The 27,496-nt window shown below is 51.0% G+C and overlaps 1 long non-coding RNA gene across 1 annotated transcript in view; it reads right to left on the reverse strand.

Moving 5' to 3' along the window:
• LOC138853775 (uncharacterized) overlaps positions 1-27,496 on the reverse strand; it is a 334,726-nt gene that overhangs the window by 127,785 nt on the left and 179,445 nt on the right. The gene's annotated exons all lie outside the window — the stretch shown is intronic.

The raw sequence follows: 27,496 nt of genomic DNA on the forward strand, positions 1-27,496 counted from the left end.
GGGTAGTACTGTGGTGGGAGGAGTTGTGAGTGTGGGTAGTGTTGTGGTAAGAGGAGTTGTGGGTGTGGGTAGTACTGTGGTGGGAGGAGTTGTGGGTGTGGGTAGTACTGTGGTGGGAGGAGTTGTGAGTGTGGGTAGTACTGTGGTGGGAGGAGTTGTGAGTGTGGGTAGTGTTGTGGTGAGAGGAGTTGTGGGTGTGGGTAGTACTGTGGTGGGAGGAGTTGTGGGTGTGGGTAGTACTGTGGTGGGAGGAGTTGTGGGTGTGGGTAGTGCTGTGGTGGGAGGAGTTGTGGGTGTGGGTAGTACTGTGGTGGGAGGAGTTGTGGGTGTGGGTAGTGCTGTGGTGGGAGGAGTTGTGAGTGTGGGTAGTGCTGTGGTGGGAGGAGTTGTGAGTGTGGGTAGTGCTGTGGAGGGAGGAGTTGTGGGTGTGGGTAGTGCTGTGGTGGGAGTTGTTGTGGGTGTGGGTAGTGCTGTGGTGGGAGGAGTTGTGGGTGTGGGTAGTGCTGTGGTGGGAGGAGTTGTGGGTGTGGGTAGTACTGTGGTGGGAGGAGTTGTGAGTGTGGGTAGTGCTGTGGTGGGAGGAGTTGTGGGTGTGGGTAGTGCTGTGGTGGGAGGAGTTGTGGGTGTGGGTAGTGCTGTGGTGGGAGGAGTTGTGGGTGTGGGTAGTGCTGTGGTGGGAGGAGTTGTGGGTGTGGGTAGTGCTGTGGTGGGAGGAGTTGTGGGTGTGGGTAGTGCTGTGGTGGGAGGAGTTGTGAGTGTGGGTAGTGCTGTGGTGGGAGGAGTTGTGAGTGTGGGTAGTGCTGTGGAGGGAGGAGTTGTGGGTGTGGGTAGTGCTGTGGGGGGAGGAGTTGTGGGTGTGGGTAGTGCTGTGGTGGGAGGAGTTGTGGGTGTGGGTAGTGCTGTGGTGGGAGGAGTTGTGGGTGTGGGTAGTGCTGTGGTGGGAGGAGTTGTGAGTGTGGGTAGTGCTGTGGTGGGAGGAGTTGTGGGTGTGGGTAGTACTGTGGTGGGAGGAGTTGTGAGTGTGGGTAGTGCTGTGGTGGGAGGAGTTGTGGGTGTGGGTAGTGCTGTGGTGGGAGGAGTTGTGGGTGTGGGTAGTGCTGTGGTGGGAGGAGTTGTGGGTGTGGGTAGTGCTGTGGTGGGAGGAGTTGTGGGTGTGGGTAGTGCTGTTGTGGGAGGAGTTGTGGGTGTGGGTAGTGCTGTGGTGGGAGGAGTTGTGGGTGTGGGTAGTGCTGTGGTGGGAGGAGTTGTGAGTGTGGGTAGTGCTGTGGAGGGAGGAGTTGTGGGTGTGGGTAGTGCTGTGGTGGGAGTTGTTGTGGGTGTGGGTAGTGCTGTGGTGGGAGGAGTTGTGGGTGTGGGTAGTGCTGTGGTGGGAGGAGTTGTGGGTGTGGGTAGTGCTGTGGTGGGAGGAGTTGTGAGTGTGGGTAGTGCTGTGGTGGGAGGAGTTGTGAGTGTGGGTAGTGCTGTGGAGGGAGGAGTTGTGGGTGTGGGTAGTGCTGTGGTGGGAGTTGTTGTGGGTGTGGGTAGTGCTGTGGTGGGAGGAGTTGTGGGTGTGGGTAGTGCTGTGGTGGGAGGAGTTGTGGGTGTGGGTAGTGCTGTGGGGGGAGGAGTTGTGGGTGTGGGTAGTGCTGTGGTGGGAGGAGTTGTGAGTGTGGGTAGTACTGTGGTGGGAGGAGTTGTGAGTGTGGGTAGTACTGTGGTGGGAGGAGTTGTGGGTGTGGGTAGTGCTGTGGTGGGAGGAGTTGTGAGTGTGGGTAGTGCTGTGGTGGGAGGAGTTGTGGGTGTGGGTAGTGCTGTGGTGGGAGGAGTTGTGGGTGTGGGTAGTGCTGTGGTGGGAGGAGTTGTGAGTGTGGGTAGTGCTGTGGTGGGAGGAGTTGTGGGTGTGGGTAGTGCTGTGGTGGGAGGAGTTGTGGGTGTGGGTAGTGCTGTGGTGGGAGGAGTTGTGAGTGTGGGTAGTGCTGTGGTGGGAGGAGTTGTGGGTGTGGGTAGTGCTGTGGTGGGAGGAGTTGTGGGTGTGGGTAGTGCTGTGGTGGGAGGAGGTGTGGGGGTGGGTAGTGCTGTGGTGGGAGGAGTTGTGGGTGTGGGTTGTGCTGTGGTGGGAGGAGTTATGAGTGTGGGTAGTGCTGTGGTGGGAGGAGTTGTGGGTGTGGGTAGTACTGTGGTGGTAGGAGTTGTGAGTGTGGGTAGTGCTGTGGAGGGACGAGTTGTGGGTGTGGGTAGTGCTGTGGTGGGAGGAGTTGTGGGTGTGGGTAGTGCTGTGGTGGGAGGAGTTGTGAGTGTGGGTAGTGCTGTGGTGGGAGGAGTTGTGAGTGTGGGTAGTACTGTGGTGGGAGGAGTTGTGAGTGTGGGTAGTGCTGTGGTGGGAGGAGTTGTGGGTGTGGGTAGTGCTGTGGTGGGAGGAGTTGTGAGTGTGGGTAGTGCTGTGGTGGGAGGAGTTGTGGGTGTGGGTAGTGCTGTGGTGGGAGGAGTTGTGGGTGTGGGTAGTGCTGTGGTGGGAGGAGTTGTGGGTGTGGGTAGTGCTGTGGTGGGAGGAGTTGTGGGTGTGGGTAGTGCTGTGGTGGGAGGAGTTGTGGGTGTGGGTAGTGCTGTGGTGGGAGGAGTTGTGAGTGTGGGTAGTGCTGTGGTGGGAGGAGTTGTGGGTGTGGGTAGTACTGTGGTGGGAGGAGTTGTGAGTGTGGGTAGTGCTGTGGAGGGAGGAGTTGTGGGTGTGGGTAGTGCTGTGGTGGGAGGAGTTGTGAGTGTGGGTAGTGCTGTGGTGGGAGGAGTTGTGGGTGTGGGTAGTACTGTGGTGGGAGGAGTTGTGAGTGTGGGTAGTGCTGTGGTGGGAGGAGTTGTGAGTGTGGGTAGTGCTGTGGTGGGGGAGTTGTGAGTGTGGGTAGTGCTGTGGTGGGAGGAGTTGTGAGTGTGGGTAGTGCTGTGGTGGGAGGAGTTGTGGGTGTGGGTAGTACTGTGGTGGGAGGAGTTGTGAGTGTGGGTAGTGCTGTGGTGGGAGGAGTTGTGAGTGTGGGTAGTACTGTGGTGGGAGGAGTTGTGAGTGTGGGTAGTGCTGTGGTGGGAGGAGTTGTGGGTGTGGGTAGTACTGTGGTGGGAGGAGTTGTGAGTGTGGGTAGTGCTGTGGTGGGAGGAGTTGTGGGTGTGGGTAGTGCTGTGGAGGGAGGAGTTGTGGGTGTGGGTAGTGCTGTGGTGGGAGTTGTTGTGGGTGTGGTTAGTGCTGTGGTGGGAGGAGTTGTGGGTGTGGGTAGAGCTGTGGTGGGAGGAGTTGTGGGTGTGGGTAGAGCTGTGGTGGGAGGAGTTGTGGGTGTGGGTAGTGCTGTGGTGGGAGGAGTTGTGGGTGTGGGTAGTGCTGTGGTGGGAGGAGTTGTGGGTGTGGGTAGTGCTGTGGGGGGAGGAGTTGTGGGTGTGGGTAGTGCTGTGGTGGGAGGAGTTGTGGGTGTGGGTAGTGCAGTGGTGGGAGGAGTTGTGGGTGTGGGTAGTACTGTGGTGGGAGGAGTTGTGAGTGTGGGTAGTGCTGTGGAGGGAGGAGTTGTGGGTGTGGGTAGTGCTGTGGTGGGAGGAGTTGTGAGTGTGGGTAGTGCTGTGGTGGGAGGAGTTGTGGGTGTGGGTAGTACTGTGGTGGGAGGAGTTGTGAGTGTGGGTAGTGCTGTGGTGGGAGGAGTTGTGAGTGTGGGTAGTGCTGTGGTGGGAGGAGTTGTGGGTGTGGGTAGTACTGTGGTGGGAGGAGTTGTGAGTGTGGGTAGTGCTGTGGTGGGAGGAGTTGTGAGTGTGGGTAGTACTGTGGTGGGAGGAGTTGTGAGTGTGGGTAGTGCTGTGGTGGGAGGAGTTGTGGGTGTGGGTAGTACTGTGGTGGGAGGAGTTGTGAGTGTGGGTAGTGCTGTGGTGGGAGGAGTTGTGGGTGTGGGTAGTGCTGTGGAGGGAGGAGTTGTGGGTGTGGGTAGTGCTGTGGTGGGAGTTGTTGTGGGTGTGGGTAGTGCTGTGGTGGGAGGAGTTGTGGGTGTGGGTAGAGCTGTGGTGGGAGGAGTTGTGGGTGTGGGTAGAGCTGTGGTGGGAGGAGTTGTGGGTGTGGGTAGTGCTGTTGTGGGAGGAGTTGTGGGTGTGGGTAGTGCTGTGGTGGAGGAGTTGTGGGTGTGGGTAATGCTGTGGGGGGAGGAGTTGTGGGTGTGGGTAGTGCTGTGGTGGGAGGAGTTGTGGGTGTGGGTAGTGCTGTGGGGGGAGGGGTTGGGGGTGTGGGTAGTGCTGTGGTGGAGGAGTTGTGGGTGTGGGTAGTGTTGTGGTGGGAGGAGTTATGGGTGTGGGTAGTGCTGTGGTGGGGGAGTTGTGGGTGTGAGCAGTGCTGTGGTGGGAGGAGTTGTGGGTGTGGGTAGTGCTGTTGTGGGAGGAGTTGTGGGTGTGGGTAGTGTTGTGGTGGGAGGAGTTGTGGGTGTGGGTAGTGTTGTGGTGGGAGGAGTTGTGGGTGTGGGTAGTGCTGTGGTGGGAGGAGTTGTGGGTGTGGGTAGTGCTGTGGTGGGAGGAGTTGTGAGTGTGGGTAGTGCTGTGGAGGGAGGAGTTGTGGGTGTGGGTAGTGCTGTGGTGGGAGGAGTTGTGAGTGTGGGTAGTGCTGTGGTGGGAGGAGTTGTGGGTGTGGGTAGTACTGTGGTGGGAGGAGTTGTGAGTGTGGGTAGTGCTGTGGTGGGAGGAGTTGTGAGTGTGGGTAGTGCTGTGGTGGGAGGAGTTGTGGGTGTGGGTAGTACTGTGGTGGGAGGAGTTGTGAGTGTGGGTAGTGCTGTGGTGGGAGGAGTTGTGAGTGTGGGTAGTACTGTGGTGGGAGGAGTTGTGAGTGTGGGTAGTGCTGTGGTGGGAGGAGTTGTGGGTGTGGGTAGTACTGTGGTGGGAGGAGTTGTGAGTGTGGGTAGTGCTGTGGTGGGAGGAGTTGTGGGTGTGGGTAGTGCTGTGGAGGGAGGAGTTGTGGGTGTGGGTAGTGCTGTGGTGGGAGTTGTTGTGGGTGTGGGTAGTGCTGTGGTGGGAGGAGTTGTGGGTGTGGGTAGAGCTGTGGTGGGAGGAGTTGTGGTGTGGGTAGAGCTGTGGTGGGAGGAGTTGTGGGTGTGGGTAGTGCTGTGGTGGGAGGAGTTGTGGGTGTGGGTAGTGCTGTGGTGGGAGGAGTTGTGGGTGTGGGTAGTGCTGTGGGGGGGAGGAGTTGTGGGTGTGGGTAGTGCTGTGGTGGGAGGAGTTGTGGGTGTGGGTAGTGCTGTGGTGGGAGGAGTTGTGGGTGTGGGTAGTACTGTGGTGGGAGGAGTTGTGAGTGTGGGTAGTGCTGTGGAGGGAGGAGTTGTGGGTGTTGGTAGTGCTGTGGTGGGAGGAGTTGTGAGTGTGGGTAGTGCTGTGGTGGGAGGAGTTGTGGGTGTGGGTAGTACTGTGGTGGGAGGAGTTGTGAGTGTGGGTAGTGCTGTGGTGGGAGGAGTTGTGAGTGTGGGTAGTGCTGTGGTGGGAGGAGTTGTGGGTGTGGGTAGTACTGTGGTGGGAGGAGTTGTGAGTGTGGGTAGTGCTGTGGTGGGAGGAGTTGTGAGTGTGGGTAGTACTGTGGTGGGAGGAGTTGTGAGTGTGGGTAGTGCTGTGGTGGGAGGAGTTGTGGGTGTGGGTAGTACTGTGGTGGGAGGAGTTGTGAGTGTGGGTAGTGCTGTGGTGGGAGGAGTTGTGGGTGTGGGTAGTGCTGTGGAGGGAGGAGTTGTGGGTGTGGGTAGTGCTGTGGTGGGAGTTGTTGTGGGTGTGGGTAGTGCTGTGGTGGGAGGAGTTGTGGGTGTGGGTAGAGCTGTGGTGGGAGGAGTTGTGGGTGTGGGTAGAGCTGTGGTGGGAGGAGTTGTGGGTGTGGGTAGTGCTGTGGTGGGAGGAGTTGTGGGTGTGGGTAGTGCTGTGGTGGGAGGAGTTGTGGGTGTGGGTAGTGCTGTGGGGGGAGGAGTTGTGGGTGTGGGTAGTGCTGTGGTGGGAGGAGTTGTGGGTGTGGGTAGTGCTGTGGTGGGAGGAGTTGTGGGTGTGGGTAGTGCTGTGGTGGGAGGAGTTGTGGGTGTGGGTAGTGTTGTGGTGGGAGGAGTTATGGGTGTGGGTAGTGCTGTGGTGGGGGAGTTGTGGGTGTGAGCAGTGCTGTGGTGGGAGGAGTTGTGTTTGTGGGTAGTGCTGTTGTGGGAGGAGTTGTGGGTGTGGGTAGTGTTGTGGTGGGAGGAGTTGTGGGTGTGGGTAGTGTTGTGGTGGGAGGAGTTGTGGGTGTGGGTAGTGCTGTGGTGGGAGGAGTTGTGGGTGTGGGTAGTGCTGTGGTGGGAGGAGTTGTGGGTGTGGGTAGTGTTGTGGTGAGAGGAGTTGTGGGTGTGAGTAGTGCTGTGGTGGGAGGAGTTGTGGGCGTGGGAAGTGCTGTGGTGAGAGGAGTTGTGGGTGTGAGTAGTGCTGTGGTGGGAGGAGTTGTGGGTGTGGGTAGTGTTGTGGTGAGAGGAGTTGTGGGTGTGAGTAGTGCTGTGGTGGGAGGAGTTGTGGGTGTGGGTAGTGCTGTGGTGGGGGAGTTGTGGGTGTGGATAAACACATCTCTTGAATTAAAAGCCAGTTACTGATGAGGGATGATACGAAGTTAGAGATAGAGAGAGAGATAGATAGATAGATAGAGAGAGAGAGAGAGAGAGAGAGAGAGAGAGAGAGAGATATTAGCATCTGAGATCATACATACCCAGGATGACTCAGTATGGAACACATTCATGCAGCATAATGATGTCAACTTAGATAAAATCCAGTTGATCAAGTAAAATACAGCTAGATGGCTCCAACTACATCTGTTCCCTACTTGTATGTCTCATAACAATAAAAATGCTTTCAAATGAGCTGATGTAGGTAACAGCTCTTAACACTTAATAGTTAAAGGAGATGTAACCTGTAAATAGCTATAATAAAGCTAGGGATCCTTAACCTTGTCAAACCCTGTGTAAAAAGATAGAGAGAAAGAGAAAGAGGGCAGGGCAGAGAGAGAGAGAGAGAATATCCCAGGTGAGGCCTTACACTCGCCTCAGGCGATGAGAGGCGTCCTAATTAAAATATTTAATTAACTCCCATATAAGATGACGGAAAATAACAAAGAAAAAACAAGGATATTTCAGCTCATATTTTTCTATAGTCAGAACCCAGAATATTGTAAAAAACATTATTGATGCAAGATAGTTGATATTTGTAATATGACTCTTTGAGATATGCAACATTAATCTTGAAGACCACACTCCAGGACCAGCATCCCTGAGATGCACAGATCAGGTCTTTAAGACCACACTCCAGGACCAGCATCCCTGAGATGCACAGATCAGGTCTTTAAGACCACACTCCAGGACCAGCATCCCTGAGATGCACAGACCAGGTCTTTAAGACCACACTGGAGGACCAGCATCCCTGAGATGCACAGATCAGGTCTTTAAGACCACACTCCAGGACCAGCATCCCTGAGATGCACAGATCAGGTCTTTAAGACCACACTGGAGGACCAGAATCCCTGAGATGCACAGACCAGGTCTTTAAGACCACACTGGAGGACCAGCATCCCTGAGATGCACAGAACAGGTCTTTAAGACCACGCTGGAGGACCAGCATCCCTGAGATGCACAGACCAGGTCTTTAAGACCACACGGGAGGACCAGCATTCCTGAGATGCACAGACCAGGTCTTTAAGACCACACTGGAGGACGAGCATTCCTGAGATGCACAGACAAGTTCTTGAAGACCACACTCCAGGACCAGCATCCCTGAGATGCACAGACCAGGTCTTTAAGACCACGCTGGAGGACCAGCATCCTAGAGATGAACAGACCAGGTCTTTAAGACCACACTGGAAGACCAGCATATCTGAGATACACAGACCAGGTATTTAAGACCACGCTGGAGGACCAGCATCCCTGAGATGCACAGACCAGGTATTTAAGACCACACTGCTGGATCAAAAGTGTGCCGTAACAAAACTGGTTGTCTGCGGTGTGTGTGTGTGTACTCACCTAGTTGAGGTTGCAGGGGTCGAGTCCAAGCTCCTGGTGTGTGTGTGTGTGTGTGTGTGTGTGTGTGTGTGTGTGTGTGTGTGTGTGTGTGTGTGTGTGTGTTTGTGTGTGTGTGGGGGGTAGGGTGTGGGTGTGTGTGTGTGTGTGTGTGTGTGTTTGTGTGTGTGTGTGTGTGTGTGTGTGTGCGTGCGTGCGTGTGTGTGTGTGTGTGTGTGTGTGTGTGTGTGTGTGTACTCACCTATATGTACTCACCTATTTGTGGTTGCAGGGGTCGAGTCCTAGCTCCTGGCCCCGCCTCTTCACCGGTTGTTACTAGGCCCTCTCTCTCCCCGCTCCATGAGCTTTATCAAACCTCGTCTTAAAACTGTGTATGGTTCCTGCCTCCACTACGTCATTTTCTAGGCTATTCCACTGCCTTACAACTCTATGACTGAAGAAATACTTCCTACTATCTCTCTGACTCATGTGTGTGTGTGTGTGTGTGTGTGTGTGTGTGTGTGTGTGTGTGTGTGTGTACTCACCTATTTGTACTCACCTATTTGTGGTTGCAGGGGTCGAGTCATAGCTCCTGGCCCCGCCTCCTCGCTGATTGCTACTAGGTAGTCTCTCTCCCTTCCCCATGAGCTTTGTCATACCACGCCTTAAAACTATGTATGGTTCCCGCCTCCACTACGTCACTTTGATAGGCTATTCCACGGCCTGACTACTCTATGACTGAAGAAATACTTCCTAACATCCCTTTGATTCATCTGAGTCTTCAACTTCCAATTGTGACCTCTTGTGTCTGTGTCCCATCTCTTTGTCCACCTTGTCTATTCCGCGCAGTATTTTATATGTCGTTATCATGTCTCCCCTGACCCTCCTGTCCTCCAGTGTCGTCAGGCCGATTTCCCTCAACCTTTCTTCGTAGGACAATCCCCGTAGCTCTGGGACTAGTCTTGTTGCAAGCCTTTGCACTTTCTCTAATTTCTTGACGTGCTTGACTAGGTGTGGATTCCAAACTGGTGCTGCATACTCCAGTATGGGCCTGACGTAAATGGTATACAGAGTCTTGAACGAATCCTTACTGAGGTATCGGAACGCTATCCGTAGGTGTGCCAGGCGTCCTTATGCTGCAGCAGTTATCTGATTGATGTGCGCCTCAATAGATATGCTCGGTGTTATACTTACCCCCAGATCTTTTTCCTTGAGTGAGGTTTGCAGTCTTTGGCCATCTAAACTATATTGTGTCTTCGGTCTTCTTTGCCCTTCCCCAATCTTCATGGCTTTGCATTTGGGAGGGTTAAACTCAAGGAGCCAGTTGCTGGACCAGGCTTGTAGCCTGTCCAGGTCCCTTTGTAGTCCTGCCTGATCCTCATCCTATTTGATTCTTCTCATTAACTTCGCATCATCTGCAAACAAGGACACTTCTGAGTCTATCCCTTCCGTTATGTCGTTCACATATACCAAGAACAGCACAGGTCCTAGGACTGACCCCTGTGGAACCCCTCTTGTCACAGGCGCCCACTCTGACACCTCGTCACCTACCATGACTCGTTGTTGCCTCCCTGTCAGGTATTCTCTGATCCATTGCAGTGCCTTTCCTGTTATGTGTGCCTGATCCTCTAGCTTTTGCAGTAACCTCTTGTGAGGAACTGTGTCGAAGGCCTTCTTGCAGTCCAAAATAATGCAGTCGATCCACCCCTCTCTCTCTTGTCTTACTTCTGTCACCTTGTCATAAAACTCTAGTAGGTTTGTGACACAGGATTTTCCTTCCCTGAAACCGTGCTGGTTGTCAATTATACACTTGTTTCTTTCCAGGTGCTCCACCACTCTCCTCCTGATGATCTTCTCCATGACCTTGCATACTGTACACGTTAGTGATGCAGGTCTGTAGTTTAGTGCCTCATGTCTGTCTCCCTTTTCAAAAATTGGGACTACATTTGCCATCTTCCATACCTCGGGGAGTTGCCCAGTTTCAAATGATGTGTTGAAGATCTTTCTTTCCCTCTTTAAGGACCCACGGAGAGATGTTGCCTGCTCCCACAGCCTTTGAAGTGTCAAGTTCGCATAGCAGCTTCTTCACCTCCTCCTTGGTTATATGTACCTCATCCAGCACTTGCTGGTGTGCCCCCCTGTTCTGATTTCCTTGAGTCCTACTGGTTTCCACTGTAAATATTCTTTAAATCTCGTGTTGAGCTCCTGACATTCCTCTTGGTCGTTTCTTGTGAATTCCCCATCACCCTTCCTCAGTCTGATTACTGTGTGTGTGTGTGTGTGTGTGTGTGTGTGTGTGTGTGTGTGTGTGTGTGTGTGTGTGTGTGTGTGTGTGTGTGTGTGTGTGTGTGTGTGTGTGTGTGTGTGTGTGTGTGTGTGTGTGTGTGTGTGTGTGTGTGTGTGTGTGAATGTGTGTGTATGTATGTGTGTGAGTATGTGTGGGTGAGTGGGTGTGGGTGTGGGTGATGGTGTCGGTGTGGTCGAAGGTATGGGTGTGATGGATAGTAGGTGTATGGTTGACGGTGTGGGTGAGATAGATAGTATGGGTGTGGTTGATGGTGTGGGTGTGATTGATGTGTGGGTGTGGTGGATGGTGTGGGTGTGGTGGATGGTGTGGGTGTGGTAGATGGTGTGGGTGTAATGGATAGTATGGATGTGGTTGATGGTTTGGGTGTGGTGGATGGTGTGGGTGTGGTGGATGGTGTGGGTGTGGTGGATGGTGTTGGTGTGGTGAATGGTGTTGGTGTGGTGGATGGTGTTGGTGTGGTGGATGGTGTGGGTGTGGTTGATGGTATGGGTGTGGTGGATGGTGTGGGTGTGGTGGTTGGTGTTGGTGTGGTGGATGGTGTTGGTGTGGTGGATGGTGTTGGAGTGGTGGATGGTGTTGGTGTGGTGGATGGTGTTGGTGTGGTGGATGGTGTGGGTGTGGTTGATGGTATGGGTGTGGTGGATGGTGTGGGTGTGGTGGATGGTGTTGGTGTGGTGGATGGTGTTGGTGTGGTGGATGGTGTTGGAGTGGTGGATGGTGTTGGTGTGGTGGATGGTATTGGTGTGGTGGATGGTGTGGGTGTGGTTGATGGTATGGGTGTGGTGGATGGTGTTGGTGCGGTGGATGGTGTGTGTGGTGGATGGTGTTGGTGTGGTGGATGGTGTTGGTGTGGTGGATGGTGTGTGTGTGGTGGATGGTGTTGGTGTGGTGGATGGTGTAAGTGTGGTGGATGGTGTGGTTGTGGTGGATGGTGTGTGTGTGGTGGATGGTGTGCTTGTGGTGGATGGTGTGTGTGTGGTGGATGGTGTGTGTGTGGTGGATGGTGTTGGTGGGGTGGATGGTGTGTGTGTGTGGTGGATGGTGTGGTTGTGGTGGATGGTGTTGGTTTGGTGGATGGTGTTGGTGTGGTGGATGGTGTGGGTGTGGTGGATGGTGTGGGTGTGGTGGATGGTGTGTGTGTGGTGGATGGTATGTGTGTGGTGGATGGTGTGTGTGTGGTGGATGGTGCGTGTGTGGTGGATAGCGTTGGTGTGGTGGATGGTGTGTGTGGTGGATGGTGTGGGTGCGGTGGATGGTGTTGGTGTGGTGGATGGTGTGGGTGTGGTGGATGGTGTGTGTGTGTGGTGGATGGTGTGTGTGTGGTGGATGGTGTGTGTGTGGTGGATGGTGTGTGTGTGTGGTGGATGGTGTGTGTGTGGTGGATGGTGTGTGTGTGTGTGTGGTGGATGGTGTGTGTGTGGTGGATGGTGTGTGTGTGGTGGAGTGTGTGTGTGTGTGGTGGATGGTGTGTGTGTGTGTGTGGTGGATGGTGTGTGTGTGTGTGTGTGGTGGATGGTGTGTGTGTGTGTGGTGGATGGTGTGGGTGTGGTGGTTGGTGTGTGTGTGGTGGATGGTGTGTGTGTGGTGGATGGTGTGGGTGTGGTGGATGGTGTTGGTGTGGTGTATGGTGTTGGTGTGGTGGATGGTGTGAGTGTGGAGGATGGTGTGGGTGTGGTGGATGGTGTGGGTGTGGTGGATGGTGTGTGTGTGTGGTGGATGGTGTGTGTGTGGTGGATGGTGTGGGTGTGGTGGATGGTGTGTGTGTGGTGGATGGTGTGTGTGTGGTGGATGGTGTGTGTGTGGTGGATGGTGTTGGTGTGGTGGATGGTGTGGGTGTGGTGGATGGTGTGGGTGTGGTGGATGGTGTGTGTGTGGTGGATGGTGTGTGTGGTGGATGGTGTGTGTGTGGTGGATGGTGTGTGTGTGTGGTGGATGGTGTGGGTGTGGTGGATGGTGTGTGTGTGGTGGATGGTGTGTGTGTGGTGGATGGTGTGTGTGTGGTGGATGTTGTTGGTGTGGTGGATGTTGTGGGTGTGGTGGATGGTGTGGGTGTGGTGGATGGTGTGTGTGTGGTGGATGGCGTAGGTGTGGTGGATGGTGTGGGTGTGGTGGATGGTGTGGGTGTGGTGGATGGTGTGGGTGTGGTGGATGGTGTGTGTGTGGTGGATGGTGTAGGTGTGGTGGATGGTGTGGGTGTGGTGGATTGTGTGTGTGTGGTGGATGGTGTGGGTGTGGTTGATGGTGTGTGTGTGGTGGATGTTGTTGGTGTGGTGGATGTTGTGGGTGTGGTGGATGGTGTGGGTGTGGTGGATGGTGTGTGTGTGGTGGATGGTGTAGGTGTGGTGGATGGTGTGGGTGTGGTGGATGGTGTGGGTGTGGTGGATGGTGTGGGTGTGGTGGATGGTGTGTGTGTGGTGGATGGTGTAGGTGTGGTGGATGGTGTGGGTGTGGTGGATGGTGTGTGTGTGGTGGATGGTGTGGGTGTGGTGGATGGTGTGTGTGTGGTGGATGGTGTAGGTGTGGTGGATGGTGTGGGTGTGGTGGATGGTGTGGGTGTGGTGGATGGTGTGTGTGTGGTGGATGGTGTGTGTGTGGTGGATGGTGTGTGTGTGGTGGATGGTGTGGGTGTGGTGGATGGTGTTGGTGTGGTGGATGTTGTGGGTGTGGTGGATGGTGTGGGTGTGGTGAATGGTGTGTGTGTGGTGGATGGTGTGGGTGTGGTGGATGTTGTGGGTGTGGTGGATGGTGTGTGTGTGGTGGATGGTGTGGGTGTGGTGGATGGTGTAGGTGTGGTGGATGGTGTGGGTGTGGTGGATGGTGTTGGTGTGGTGGATGTTGTGGGTGTGGTGGATGGTGTGGGTGTGGTGGATGGTGTTGGTGTGGTGGATGTTGTGGGTGTGGTGGATGGTGTGGGTGTGGTGGATGGTGTGGGTGTGGTGGATGGTGTAGGTGTGGTGGATGGTGTGGGTGTGGTGGATGGTGTGGGTGTGGTGGATGGTGTGGGTGTGGTGGATGGTGTGTGTGTGGTGGATGGTGTAGGTGTGGTGGATGGTGTGGGTGTGGTGGATGGTGTGTGTGTGGTGGATGGTGTGGGTGTGGTGGATGGTGTGTGTGTGGTGGATGGTGTGGGTGTGGTGGATGGTGTGGGTGTGGGATGGTGTGGGTGTGGTGGATGGTGTGTGTGTGGTGGATGGTGTGGTGTGGTGGATGGTGTGGGTGTGGTGGATGGTGTGGGTGTGGTGGATGGTGTGTGTGGTGGTGGATGTGTGTGGTGGATGGTGTAGGTGTGGTGGATGGTGTGGGTGTGGTGATGGTGTGGTGTGGTGGATGGTGTGGGTGTGGTGGATGGTGTGTGTGTGGTGGATGGTGTGTGGTGTGGTGGATGGTGTGGGTGTGGTGGATGGTGTGGGTGTGGTGGATGGATGTGTGGGTGTGGTGGATGGTGTGTGTGTGGTGGATGGATGTGTGTGTGGTGGATGGTGTGGGTGTGGTGGATGGTGTGGGTGTGGTGGATGGTGGGTGTGGTGGATGGTGTGGGATGTGTGTGGTGGATGGTGTGTGTGTGGTGGATGGTGTGGTGTGTGGTGGATGGTGTGGGTGTGGTGGATGGTGTGGTGTGGTGGTGGATGGTGTGTGGTGGTGGTGTGGTGGATGGATGGTGTGGGTGTGGTGGATGGGTGTGGGTGTGGTGGATGGTGTGGGTGTGGTGGATGGTGATGGTGTGTGGTGGTGGTGGATGGTGGGTGTGGTGGATGGTGTGGTGTGTGGTGGATGGTGTGGTGTTGGTGTGGTGGATGGTGTGGGTGTGGTGGTGAGTGTGGGTGTGGTGGATGGTTTGTGTGTGGTGGATGGTGTGGGTGTGGTGGATGGTGTGGGTGTGGTGGATGGTGTGGGTGTGGTGGATGGTGTTGGTGTGGTGGATGTTGTGGGTGTGGTGGATGGTGTGGGTGTGGTGGATGGTGTGGGTGTGGTGTATGGTGTGGGTGTGGTGGATGGATGTGGGTGTGGTGGATGGTGTGGGTGTGGTGGATGGTGTGTGTGGTGGATGGTGTGTGTGTGGTGGATGGTGTGGGTGTGGTGGATGGTGTGGGTGTGGTGGATGGTGTGGGTGTGGTGGATGGTGTGTGTGTGGTGGATGGTGTGTGTGTGGTGGATGGTGTGGGTGTGGTGGATGGTGTGGGTGTGGTGGATGGTGTGGGTGTGGTGGATGGTGTGTGTGTGGTGGTGGGTGTGGTGGATGGTGTGGGTGTGGTGGATGGTGTGTGTGTGGTGGATGGTGTGGGTGTGGTGGATGGTGTGGGTGTGGTGGATGGTGTGGGTGTGGTGGATGGTGTGTGTGTGGTGGATGGTGTGTGTGTGGTGGATGGTGTGGGTGTGGTGGATGTTGTGGGTGTGGTGGATGGTGTGGGTGTGGTGGATGGTGTGGTTGTTGTAGTATGTTGGTGGATGGTGTGGTTGTTGTAGTATGTTGGTGGATGGTGTGGTTGTTGTGGTATGGTGGATGGTGTGGTTGTTGTGGTATGGTGGATGGTGTGGGTGTGGTGGATGGTGTGGGTGTGGTGGATGGTGTGTGTGTGGTGGATGGTGTGGTGTGTGGTGGATGTGTGTGGGTGTGGTGGATGGTGTGGGTGTGGTGGATGGTGTGTGTGTGGTGGATGGTGTGGTGTGGTGGATGGTGTGGGTGTGGTGGATGGTGTGTGTGTGGTGGATGTGTGTGGTGGATGGTGTGTGTGGTGGATGGTGTGTGTGTGGTGGTTGGTGTGTGTGTGGTTGTTTGTGTGTGTGTGGTGGATGGTGTGGGTGTGGTGGATGGTGTGTGTGTGGTGGATGGTGTGGGTGTGGTGGATGGTGTGGGTGTGGTGGATGGTGTGGGTGTGGTGGATGGTGTGGGTGTGGTGGATGGTGTGGGTGTGGTGGATGGTGTGTGTGTGGTGGATGGTGTGTGTGTGGTGGATGGTGTGGGTGTGGTGGATGGTGTGGGTGTGGTGGATGGTGTGTGTGTGGTGGATGGTGTGTGTGTGGTGGATGGTGTGTGTGTGGTGGATGGTGTGGGTGTGGTGGATGGTGTGTGTGTGGTGGATGGTGTGGGTGTGGTGGATGGTGTGTGTGTGGTGGATGGTGTAGGTGTGGTGGATGGTGTGTGTGTGGTGGATGGTGTGGGTGTGGTGGATGGTGTGTGTGTGGTGGATGGTGTAGGTGTGGTGGATGGTGTGGGTGTGGTGGATGGTGTGGGTGTGGTGGATGGTGTGGGTGTGGTGGATGGTGGGTGTGGTGGATGGTGTGGTGGTGGTGGTGGATGGTGTGGGTGTGGTGGATGGTGTGGGTGTGGTGGATGGTGTGGGTGTGGTGGATGGTGTGTGTGTGGTGGATGGTGTGGGTGTGGTGGATGGTGTGGGTGTGGTGGTGGTGGTGGATGGTGTGGGTGTGGTGGATGGTGTGGGTGTGGTGGATGGTGTGGGTGTGGTGGATGGTGTGGGTGTGGTGGATGGTGTGGGTGTGGTGGATGGTGTGGGTGTGGTGGATGGTGTGGGTGTGGTGGATGGTGTGGGTGTGGTGGATGGTGTGGGTGTGGTGGATGGTGTGGTGTGTGGTGGATGGTGTGGGTGTGGTGGATGGTGTGGGTGTGGTGGATGGTGTGGGTGTGGTGGATGGTGTGGGTGTGGTGGATGGTGTGGGTGTGGTGGATGGTGTGGGTGTGGTGGATGGTGTGGGTGTGGTGGATGGTGTGGGTGTGGTGGATGGTGTGTGTGTGGTGGATGGTGTGTGTGTGGTGGATGGTGTGGGTGTGGTGGATGGTGTGGGTGTGGTGGATGGTGTGGGTGTGGTGGATGGTGTGGGTGTGGTGGATGGTGTGGGTGTGGTGGATGGTGTGGGTGTGGTGGATGGTGTGTGTGTGGTGGATGGTGTGGGTGTGGTGGATGGTGTGGGTGTGGTGGATGGTGTGGGTGTGGTGGATGTTGTGGGTGTGGTGGATGGTGTGGGTGTGGTGGATGGTGTGGGTGTGGTGGATGGTTTGTGTGTGGTGGATGGTGTGGGTGTGGTGGATGGTGTGGGTGTGGTGGATGGTGTGGGTGTGGTGGATGGTGTGGGTGTGGTGGATGGTGTTGGTGTGGTGGATGGTATTGGTGTGGTGGATGGTGTGGGTGTGGTTGATGGTGTGGGTGTGGTGGATGGTGTGGGTGTGGTGGATGGTGTGGGTGTGGTGGATGGTGTGGGTGTGGTGGATGGTGTGGGTGTGGTGGATGGTGTGGGTGTGATGGATGGTGTTGGTGTGGTGGATGTTGTGGGTGTGGTGGATGGTGTGGGTGTGGTGGATGGTGTGTGTGTGGTGGATGGTGTGTGTGTGGTGGATGGATGGTGGGTGTGGTGGTGGTGTGTGTGTGGTGGATGGTGTGGGTGTGGTGGATGGTGTGGGTGTGGTGGATGGTGTGGGTGTGGTGGATGGTGTGGGTGTGGTGGATGGTGTGGGTGTGGTGGATGGTGTGGGTGTGGTGGATGGTGTGGGTGTGGTGGATGGTGTGGGTGTGGTGGATGGTGTGGGTGTGGTGGATGGTGTGGGTGTAATGTATATCATGGGTGTGGCTGAAGGTATAGTTGAGAGAGGGTGTGGGTGAAGGTGTGGTTAAGAGATGGTGTGGTTGATGGTGCGGCCATGGTGTGGTCAGTATCCTGTTCATTGTTCAGTGTTTTCTTCATTGTTCAATATTTCGTTCATTGTTCATTATGTATTCTCTCTCTGGTTTACAATTACGTATTTTTATTCCTCTTTTTCTCTTCATTCCAGCACATTGTGGCTTGTGTTGGGGAGGGGGTTGTTGTGGGGGTGGGGAGGGGGTTGTTGTGGGGGTGGGGAGGGGTTTGTTGTGGGGGGTGGGGAGGGGTGTTTCGTTGGTAGTGGTTGTTGGGTATTGTGACTGTGGGTAGGTGGTGGTGGTGAGGATGGTGGTTGAGAAGGGTTGTGGTTGGTAGGGGGTGAGGATGGTGGTTGAGAAGGGTTGTGGTTGGTAAGGGGTGGTGGTGAGGATGGTGGTTGAGAAGGGTTGCAGTTGGTAAATGGTGGTGGTGAGGATGATGGTTGAGAAGGGTTGTTGTTGGTAGGGAGTGTTGGTGAAGATGGTGGTTGAGAAGGGTTGTGGTTGGTAGGGGGTGGCGGTGAGGATGATGGTTTAGAAGGGTTGTGGTTGGTAGGTGGTGGTGGTGAGGATGGTGGTTGAGAAGGGTTGTGGTTGGTAGGGGGTGGTGGTGAGGATGGTGGTTGAGAAGGGTTGTGGTTGGTAGGTGGTGGTGGTGAGGATGGTGGTTGAGAAGGGTTGTGGTTGGTAGGGGGTGGTGGTGAGGATGGTGGTTGAGAAGGGTTGTGGTTGGTAGGTGGTGGTGGTGAGGATGGTGGTTGAGAAGGGTTGTGGTTGATAGCGGGTGGTGGTGAGGATGGTGGTTGAGAAGGGTTGTGGTTGGTAGGGGGTGGTGGTGAGGTTGGTGGTTGAGAAGAGTTGTGGTTGGTAGAGGGTGGTGGTGAGGATGGTGGTTGAGAAGGGTTGTGGTTGGTAGGGAGTGGTGGTGAGGATGGTGGTTGATAAGAGCTGTGGTTGGTAGGGGGTGGTGGTGAGGATGGTGGTTGAGAAGGGTTGTGGTTGGTAGGGGGTGGTGGTGAGGATGGTGGCTGAGAAGGGTTGTGGTTGGTAGGTGGTGGTGATGAGGATGGTGGTTGAGAAGGGTTGTGGTTGGTAGGGGATGGTGGTAAGGATGGTGGTTGAGAAGGGTTGTGGTTGGTAGGGGGTGGTGGTGAGGATGGTGGTTGAGAAGGGTTGTGGTTGGTAGGGGGTGGTGGTGAGGATGGTGGTTGAGAAGGGTTGTGGTTGGTAAGGGGTTTTGGTGAGGATGGTGGTTGAGAAGGGTTGTGGTTGGTAGGGGGTGGTGGTGAGGATGGTGGTTGAAAATGGTTGTGGTTTTTAGGGGGTGGTGGTGAGGATGGTGGTTGAAAAGGGTTGTGGTTTTTAGGGGATGGTGGTGAGGATGGTGATTGAGAATGGTTGTGGTTTTTAGGGGGTGGTGGTGAGGATGGTGGTTGAAAAGGGTTGTGGTTTTTAGGGGATGGTGGTGAGGATGGTGATTGAGAAGGGTTGTGGTTGGTAGGGGGTGGTGGTGAGGATGGTGATTGAGAAGGGTTGTGGTTGGTAGGGGGTGGTGGTGAGGATGGTGGTTAAGAAGGGTTGTGGTTGGTAAGTGGTGGTGAAGAAGAGGGACTGGTTGGTTGGGGCATATAATAATGGGGTTGGGAGTTGCGAGCGCGCGCCCCTGCACTAAGCACATCACATATATCCCCATCATTAACAAATATCCAACATACACACTCCAGACCTTGAAATATTTTATACATTTCTCACATTATCACCCCAACGTAATATTAACATCACATCCATCAGGACGTGACGTCGGCTGAGTAAACACGACACAACACGATATATTAAATAATCGTATTTCCCGGGCAGTCCGGCTGTAGAATAACCTAAAATAATTTCGGAAAGAGAATCCGTCTGCACTCGACATATGAAATGCATTATGACAGAGCACAGCAGTGGCAATAACACTGGGTCCATTATAGAAACTAATGAGGATTACAGCTACGCCACAAGCGGTATCAATATGGATGTAAACAAAGGGTTGGTACTCTCCACATGAGTTGTGGAAAGACCCCTGGTACAGACTAGAACTTCGTTATACACCACGTATCACCTTCGTGTGGAGCTTAATAAAAGTTGATAAATTAGACACATATGCAACACTTGGGTATCTTTATTGTTAGACCAATGCTTTACTCTGTCTGTGTCTTCTTGTAGACTTTCCCTTTCTCCCTCCAGGATATATTCTCCTTATTACCGTCAGGATTTTTAAAGCAATTTTTAAGATCGCTACCGTCTATATTCAGTTAACATTCACCTCTGATTTAAGTAATAATTACTTCCAGGTCTTTCCCCTTGCACGATTTCTCCTCTCCGATTTAAATGACCTCATACATGTCAAAGTCTCCTTGAAGAAAGTCTATCTTATTCTTCCCATTGTTTGCAGGTCATCAGCAAACAATGGTACATGGGCTCTGAACTGGAATGGGACATTTACGTATATTGAGGAAAACAAGAGACCCAGGATCAGCTGTTGGGAACCTCACTTGTCAATCTCAACCACCATCATGCTGTATCCCTTAGTGTTACACCCTATCTAATACTGTATCCCTTAGTGTCACACCCTGTCTGATGCTGTATCCCTTAGTGTCACACCCTGTCTGATGCTGTATCCCTTAGTGTCACACCCTGTCTGATACTGTATCCCTCAGTGTCACACCCTGTCTGATGCTGTATCCCTTAGTGTCACACCCTGTCTGATGCTGCATCCCTTAATGTCACACCCTGTCTGATGCTGTATCCCTTAGTGTCACACCCTGTCTGATGCTGTATCCCTTAGTGTCACACCCTGTCTGATGCTGTATCCCTTAGTGTCACACCCTGTCTGATGCTGTATCCCTTAGTGTCACACCCTGTCTGATGCTGTATCCCTTAGTGTCACACCCTGTCTGATGCTTGTAAGTTATTCTTTGAAACATTTCAGAAGTTTTCCTGGTACCTTTGGCCGAATATGTAGAATATCATTGTGGTAAATTGTAATATGTACACAAAAAACTGGTACATAAGAGATAGAGAAGTTTATACCCAATTTTCAGTCCGACGGGGACCATTTACCAAGCTTTGTCTCCCTTGTTTGACCTCCATTATCCTCCAGATATATGTGGAACGATTTTCCTTCGGTAAGTCCGTGCTTGTTTGCTGCGAGTTCTCTCTAGGTGCATCACCCACCTCCAACTGTTCACCTTTACCAGTGATTCTTGCATACTTTCCTGTTTATAAACAACTGATATATAAACAAAAATACTGCGATGGTTGGCCAGTATGTGTGTTTGTGTTGGTAAGTCCCGCGGGGCGTAGCTGATGATGTTATTTGTTAATATTCATGCTGGAGTAATTTTAGTAATGGCAGAGCTGTGGTTGACGGCCATGTACACTGAAAGCTTTCAAGAGTGGTCAGTGGTGCTGTATTGTGGTAAGAACGAGTGTTTGTGGTGGCTGACTCCCACCCCTCCACACACACACACACACACACACACACACACACACACACACACACACACACACACACACATACACACAAACACAAACAACGTTTCTCCCTCAACATCAATGAATATTAATACCAGTTAAAATGGGATCATCCGGTTTTTCTGAAATTAAATCTGTGGAATTACGCACCAAGTATGAAAGGACAGAGGAGAAAAATAATTAATTCCCCTTGTATGGAATGTTTACGTCTGCAAAAACTATATTAAAATTCTGATGATATTTTCCAAAAACAATAAAAATATAAAAAGTCACTGCAGTGAGAACTTATCTGTGTCTGAATAAGCCCATGGGAGACAAACACGAACCGTGAGGAACTGTATATGTCGACCTTCATCAGGGGGATTACCAATAGACTCCTGGCTGTCTTTAAGAAGGCTCTGGACAGGCACCTAAAGTCAGTACCTGACCAACCGGACTGTGGTTGGTACGTCAGCTTGCGTGCGGCCTGCAGTAACAGCCTGGTTGATCAGACCCTGATCCACCATGAAGCCTGATCTCAGACCGAGCAGCGGGGGTGTTGATCCCCGAAACCCTCTCCAGGTAAACTGCAGGTAAACTCGAGCATCTCTGAAGAGGTTCTCACCTTGAGATCGAAATGCATAACCTCTCAAGTATTTACGTCTGCCCTGTATACTGTGTACGAATAAATTATATACAGTACGTGTATTAATTTGTGATCTACGACGGATTTTGTGAGTGTAAACTAGTCTTTTCTGACACCTCGTAAAACGTTTTACTTTACTGTTATCATATTCACGGAAAGCGTTAAAACACCAGGGGCCAAACAGCACCTGGAGAACAAGTGGCTTGGACGTCAGAAGGTAGAAGGGTGACCAAGTGCCTCGGATCAAGAGCCCGTGAGGAGTAAAGGTCACGGAACACCCATAACTTACTGTCAGTAGTGAAAAAATATTCTCCGATTAATCTACATCGTCAACGGAGACGCGTTGACGATATATATTGAAGACAACGGCATTTATAAACAACGGTGCCAACGGGAAGTATATTCTACGAGATCTGTTAATGTCAACGAGGAATTATATACAAGATGAAGTGAATGATACAGAACAATGGTACAGAACAATGATGTGGAACAATGGTACAGAACAATGATGTGGAACAATGATACAGAACAATGGTACAGAACAATGATGTGGAACAATGGTACAGAACAATGATGTGGAACAATGATACAGAACAATGGTACAGAACAATGATGTGGAACAATGATACAGAACAATGATGTGGAACAATGATATAGAACAATGGTACAGAATAATGATGTGGAACAATGATACAGAACAATGATGTGGAACAATGATATAGAACAATGGTACAGAACAATGATGTGGAACAATGGTACAGAATAATGATGTGGAACAATGATACAGAACAATGATGTGGAACAATGATACAGAACAATGATGTGGAACAATGATATAGAACAATGGTACAGAATAATGATGTGGAACAATGGTACAGAATAATGATGTGGAACAATGATACAGAACAATGGTACAGAACAATGATGTGGAACAATGGTACAGAACAATGATGTGGAACAATGGTACAGAACAATGGTACAGAACAATGATGTGGAACAATGGTACAGAACAATGGTACAGAACAATGATGTGGAACAATGATACAGAACAATGGTACAGAACAATGATGTGGAACAATGGTACAGAACAATGATGTGGAACAATGGTACAGAACAATGGTACAGAACAATGATGTGGAACAATGATACAGAACAATGATGTGGAACAATGATACAGAACAATGATGTGGAACAATGATATAGAACAATGATGTGGAACAATGATACAGAACAATGGTACAGAACAATGATGTGGAACAATGATACAGAACAATGATGTGGAACAATGGTACAGAACAATGATGTGGAACAATGGTACAGAACAATGATGTGGAACAATGATACAGAACAATGGTACAGAACAATGATGTGGAACAATGGTACAGAACAATGATGTGGAACAATGGTACAGAACAATGATGTGGAACAATGATACAGAACAATGGTACAGAACAATGATGTGGAACAATGATACAGAACAATGGTACAGAATAATAATGTGGAACAATGATACAGAACAATGGTACAGAACAATGATGTGGTACAATGGTACAGAACAATGGTACAGAACAATGATGTGGAACAATGATGTGGAACAATGATATAGAACAATGGTACAGAATAATGATGTGGAACAATGATATAGAACAATAGTACAGAACAATGATGTGGAACAATGATGTGGAACAATGATATAGAACAATGGTACAGAATAATGATGTGGAACAATGATATAGAACAATGGTACAGAACAATGATGTGGAACAATGATACAGAACAATGGTACAGAATAATAATGTGGAACAATGATACAGAACAATGGTACAGAATAATAATGTGGAACAATGATACAGAACAATGGTACAGAACAATGATTTGGAACAATGATACAGAACAATGGTACAGAATAATAATGTGGAACAATGATACAGAACAATGGTATAGAACAATGGTTTGGAACAATGGTACAGAACAATGATTTGGAACAATGATACAGAACAATGGTACAGAATAATAATGTGGAACAATGATACAGAACAATGGTACAGAACAATGATGTGGAACAATGGTACAGAATAATGATGTGGAACAATGATACAGAACAATGGTACAGAATAATGATGTGGAACAATGATATAGAACAATGGTACAGAACAATGATGTGGAACAATGGTACAGAATAATGATGTGGAACAATGGTACAGAACAATGATGTGGAACAATGATGTGGAACAATGATATAGAACAATGGTACAGAATAATGATGTGGAACAATGATATAGAACAATGGTACAGAACAATGATGTGGAACAATGATATAGAACAATGGTACAGAACAATGATGTGGAACAATGGTACAGAACAATGATGTGGAACAATGATGTGGAACAATGATATAGAACAATGGTACAGAGCAATGATGGGGAACAATGATGTGGAACAATGATGTGGAACAATGATGTGGAACAATGATGTGGAACAATGATGTGGAACAATGATGTGGAACAATGATACAGAACAGTGATACAGAACAATGATACGTAACAGTGATACAGAACAATGATACGTAACAGTGATACAGAACAGTGATACATAACAGTGATACTGAACAGTGATACAGAACAGTGATACAGAACAGTGATACAGAACAGTGATACATAACAGTGATACTGAACAGTGATACAGAACAGTGATACAGAACAGTGATACAGAACAGTGATACAGAACAGTGATACAGAACAATGCATGAAACAAGACAATGAGCGGCATACATAGTATACTGACTGGCACACATACAGTGACTGGCACACATACAGTGACTGGCACACATACAGTGACTGGCACACATACAGTGACTGGCACACATACAGTGACTGGCACACATACAGTGACTGGAACACATACAGTGACTGGCACACATACAGTGACTGGAACACATACAGTGACTGGCACACATACAGTGACTGGAACACATACAGTGACTGGCACACATACAGTAACTGGCACACATACAGTGACTGGCACACATACAGTGACTGGCACACATACAGTGACTGGCACACATACAGTAACTGGCACACATACAGTGACTGGCACACATACAGTGACTGGCACACATACAGTAACTGGCACACATACAGTGACTGGAACACATACAGTGACTGGCACACATACAGTAACTGGCACACATACAGTGACTGGCACACATACAGTGACTGGCACACATACAGTGACTGGAACACATACAGTGACTGGCACACATACAGTGACTGGCACACATACAGTGACTGGCACACATACAGTGACTGGCACACATACAGTGACTGGAACACATACAGTGACTGGAACACATACAGTAACTGGCACACATACAGTGACTGGCACACATACAGTGACTGGCACACATACAGTGACTGGAACACATACAGTAACTGGCACACATACAGTGACTGGCACACATACAGTGACTGGCACACATACAGTGACTGGCACACATACAGTGACTGGAACACATACAGTGACTGGCACACATACAGTAACTGGCACACATACAGTGACTGGCACACATACAGTGACTGGCACACATACAGTGACTGGAACACATACAGTGACTGGCACACATACAGTGACTGGCACACATACAGTGACTGGCACACATACAGTGACTGGCACACATACAGTGACTGGAACACATACAGTGACTGGAACACATACAGTAACTGGCACACATACAGTGACTGGCACACATACAGTGACTGGCACACATACAGTGACTGGAACACATACAGTAACTGGCACACATACAGTGACTGGCACACATACAGTGACTGGCACACATACAGTGACTGGAACACATACAGTAACTGGCACACATACAGTGACTGGCACACATACAGTGACTGGCACACATACAGTGACTGGCACACATACAGTGACTGGAACACATACAGTAACTGGCACACATACAGTGACTGGCACACATACAGTGACTGGCACACATACAGTGACTGGCACACATACAGTGACTGGCACACATACAGTAACTGGCACACATACAGTGACTGACACACATACAGTGACTGGCACACATACAGTGACTGGAACACATACAGTAACTGGCACACATACAGTGACTGGCACACATACAGTGACTGGCACACATACAGTAACTGGCACACATACAGTGACTGGCACACATACAGTGACTGGCACACATACAGTAACTGGCACACATACAGTGACTGGCACACATACAGTGACTGGCACACATACAGTGACTGGCACACATACAGTGACTGGCACACATACAGTAACTGGCACACATACAGTGACTGGCACACATACAGTGACTGGCACACATACAGTAACTGGCACACATACAGTGACTGGCACACATACAGTGACTGGCACACATACAGTAACTGGCACACATACAGTGACTGGCACACATACAGTGACTGGCACACATACAGTAACTGGCACACATACAGTGACTGGCACACATACAGTGACTGGCACACATACAGTGAGTTGCACACATACAGTGACTGGCACACATACAGTGACTGGCACACATACAGTGACTGGCACACATACAGTGACTGGCACACATACAGTGACTGGCACACATACAGTGACTGGCACACATACAGTGACTGGCACACATACAGTGACTGGCACACATACAGTGACTGGCACACATACAGTGAGTTGCACACATAGTGACTGGCACACATACAGTGACTGGCACACATACAGTGACTGGCACAAATACAGTGACTGGCACACATACAGTAACTGGCACACATACAGTGACTGGAACACATACAGTGACTGGAACACATACAGTGACTGGCACACATACAGTGACTGGCACACATACAGTGACTGGCACACATACAGTGACTGGCACACATACAGTGACTGGCACACATACAGTGACTGGCACACATACAGTGACTGGCACACATACAGTGACTGGAACACATACAGTGACTGGAACACATACAGTGACTGGCACACATACAGTGACTGGCACACATACAGTGACTGGCACACATACAGTGACTGGAACACATACAGTGGAACACATGCAGAGACTGGAATACATGCAGTGACTGGAACACATGCAGTGACTGGAACACATGCAGTGATTGGAGCACATACAGTGACTGGGACACTTAAAGTGACTGGAATACATGCAGTGACTGGAATACATACATAGACTGGAACACATACAGTGACTGCAACACATACAGAGACTGGAACACATACAGTGACTGGAACACATACAGTGACAGGAACACATAAAGTGACTGCAGCACATACAGTGACTGGACACGTGCAGTGACTGGAACACATGCAGTGAGTGGAACACTTGCAGTAACTGGAATACATGTAGTGACTGGAACACATGAAGCGACTGAAATACATACAGTTATTGAAAACATGGAGACTGGAACACATACAGTGACTGGAATACATACATAGACTGATTACATCAAAGTCCTTCTGATCTTCAACATTCTTATTTGTATGGGACCGATGAAGACACTGTGTGTCGAAACATTTCGTGAAAAAAAGATACCCAAGTGTTACACATATATCTAATTTATCAATAGAGGTGTGTGATGGTACGTATAATATAACAACAGACAAGTATTGACCATATTATATTCAAAACTGGTGATGCTATGTGGACCACCATTGTCAGTAACACACACACTGGTGATGTGTGGACCATCATGGTCAGTAATTAAACAGAATTATTTAAAGCAACATTGGAATGGATCCATTAGATGTCATCTGCTACGTGAACGTACTCACCTTGTCTGTGTGTATATGTGTCTGTGTGTTTGTGCTTGTGCTTCCGTGTGCGTGAGTGTAAAGAAAAGGGGAGCAAAGGGTGGCGGTTCTTTAGGGGTAGGGGGGGTTAGGTTACACTAATGTCGAACCCTGACCTTCAAATACAAAACAATAACAACACATGTACTCTTCATCTCAGTGGGGAAAAATGCATTGTGAGTTATGACACAGTGTGTAGCTAATGTTATATTGTAACGTAAGCAATCAATAGCTCACAATGTACTGTGTAATTCACCCCAAAAAAATATATAATTTACCTTCTGGTCTGAATATTAAACGTAATTATTTGGCTTTGTGGTACACTGAAAAACCTGGCTGTGTTTTATACCCATTTTTAAGGATGTTTTATAGCAGCATCACAGGAGGAGTGAGCCAGGCAGGGAACATTGTCTAGTGCACAACGCAGATTAGATTTTCCATTTTACAGCCGTAGCAGCTAGTGTATTGTGCACCCGGTGTTCACCTGGGGAGGGTAGTGGCTAGTTTATTGTACACCCGGTGTTCACCTGGGAAGGGTAGTGGCTAGTTTATTGTACACCCGGTGTTCACCTGGGAAGGGTAGTGGCTAGTTTATTGTACACCCGGTGTTCAC

This window comes from Cherax quadricarinatus, chromosome 3, assembly GCF_038502225.1.
Source record: "Cherax quadricarinatus isolate ZL_2023a chromosome 3, ASM3850222v1, whole genome shotgun sequence".
Classification (NCBI taxonomy): Eukaryota; Metazoa; Arthropoda; class Malacostraca; order Decapoda; family Parastacidae; genus Cherax; species Cherax quadricarinatus.